Genomic DNA, 2,061 nt, shown 5'->3' with positions numbered 1-2,061 from the left:
GAGATCCTCCTTCAATGGAGCTTCACAAAGCCATATGTCATGAGATTGTCAATAAAAGTTGCCAGATCACTATGGATATAATGAGCTTGTTCTTTTTGACTGAGTTGCATACAGTGTCTCTATTTTGTATTGGCCACACATGCACAAAAAACCCTCCAAAAAAACTAAGAATAAACAGACCCTTATTGCAAATTACTCAGATGTCATTCTGCCCTCAATCCAACTGGGAGTATTTTCCCTGATATCTGCCATTACTGAGCCCCTTAAAGACACAGTCCAGGGTTCCAGAGCATGCTGGGATGCTAGGATACTCTGGTTTAACTTGAACCAGGAAGGGGTCAGGGACAGAAGTTGCATAAACTGGCTTGACCCAGATCAGTTAAGTCTGATACTACATTCAACCAGGTTTATCTTAAATCAGTTTCAGCCATTTTGAAACTGGTTTATGTGCACTGAGCTTCTGTTCTGTTGCAGGTTTAAGCCAGTTTCTGATCCCTTAAAACAGTTTATGTGTAACTTCTGTGCTTAGGGCTCCACTCCCAGAGAAGGGATAGAGTCCAGGCTCCTGCCCACATCCCTGCTTGCTGGGCTCTCTAGTGGCGAGTCACAATTGTGCAGGTTAGAGACAGAATTAAGCCTTTACTCTAGGACTTCTCTGAAATAGTTCTACATTTAACACTGTGAAACAGTCCACAGATTTTAGAATGGTTTAAAGGTAACTTGTAACAGCACCCTGAATTTGTCCACAAGTCTTGAGTCAATCCATTCCATTACACACTGACAAATAATAAATTCAACTATTTATGTCACACCAAAGGTCATGCTTCTCTGCCTTTTTCAATTTGATTGTAGCCTTCCCAGTTCAGGAGGCCTCAAAACTGGTGAAATACAGAATACTGAAAAGGTCACTTTTCCACCATGTGCTTTACCAAATGAGTCATATGTGCGGTTCCATGCTAACGCATGCTTACAAGTCAGATGAGACATGGCATTTAATTGACTTATTTTTGTCACAATATCGAGATTGTATTTTCATGGTTGTCTTCTTTGGCTAAGAAAGCAAAGGGGAAAACAATTCTTTTGCAGTGGTTAATGATCTGGAGACAATAGAGTTGTTCTTATGGCACAGAAAAATTGCTAGAAGCTGAGAGTGAGTACAAAACATGGAATATGTTAGATTGTTCGAGAAGCTGATTCAGAAAGTTTTATACCTGTCTAGGACTAGTATTAAGTGACTGAGAGAGATGATACATTACATTCTGATTAGTGTAACAAGAATTGTGTCCAAGTACCATTCATTAGCAATATAAAGGCTTTATTTTTGACAGTATGTAAGGTCACTTCCATTCTGATTGAAGTTTGACTGCTGGTCAGAATTTGTTAAATAGAGCAGCATGTTCATGTACTTCTGCCAGTTTAGTCATGTGAACTGTGGCTGAGAATTTAAACAAATCAGTATCCAACTTAGAATCTTATTTCCATCGGAATATGCCTAAATAAGTGAACTGGACCAAATTTTTCAGAACTGACTAGTGGTCTTAGGAGCAACAATTGTTGGGTGTGCAGCTTGAAATGCTGAGTGGGTGATTTTGACAGACCTTGGTTTCTTAGCACTTTCTGAAAATTAGGCCACCTACTTAGCTATCTACATGTAGCATATCTTGGATATCTGTGGATAAATTGGCAGGTTTAATGTACGGCTCTTCCAAGATCATTTGTAGAACACAGTGGGGTAGCTGCTTGTTGAGTCTCTGATCCTATTTATATAAGACTCTTTTACTTTGTATGGGTTATTTGTTTGAGGAAAAGGGCAGAGGATAAGTAGAAAGGGAACTGAAAATGAGAAGGACAGGATAGGATTCCTTCCCGTATAAAAATAATGCATTGTGGCCTCATTTACATTAAAGCTTTCTTACATTTGTCTGGTAGAATAAAAAGACCTAAAGAGAGAGTAAATTATGTGGCCAGAATCAAATAAAGGGGCCTTAGTGTAAATTGTAATCACTCTTATTGCCTGAGCTAGTAAAAAATGGAACATTTTTCTGTTTGGAAAATCCTGTT

At 38.7% G+C, this 2,061-nt stretch overlaps 1 long non-coding RNA gene across 1 annotated transcript in view; it reads right to left on the bottom strand.

Annotated features, from left to right (window-relative positions):
• The window catches only part of LOC109297055, a 13,632-nt gene extending 13,518 nt beyond the window's left edge, over positions 1 to 114 (bottom strand). Inside the window, exon 1 of the long non-coding RNA XR_002097180.1 lies at positions 101 to 114. This is a non-coding gene — a long non-coding RNA (uncharacterized LOC109297055). The remainder of the gene's footprint in view (positions 1 to 100) is intronic.
• Positions 115 to 2,061: the final 1,947 nt, after the last annotated feature.

Source organism: Gavialis gangeticus, unplaced genomic scaffold (assembly GCF_001723915.1).
Source record: "Gavialis gangeticus isolate Ggan-Ray unplaced genomic scaffold, GavGan_comp1, whole genome shotgun sequence".
Taxonomy (NCBI): Eukaryota; Metazoa; Chordata; order Crocodylia; family Gavialidae; genus Gavialis; species Gavialis gangeticus.
The sequence above is the reverse complement of the archived record's forward strand: the minus strand, read 5'-3'. Positions and strand labels throughout refer to the sequence as shown.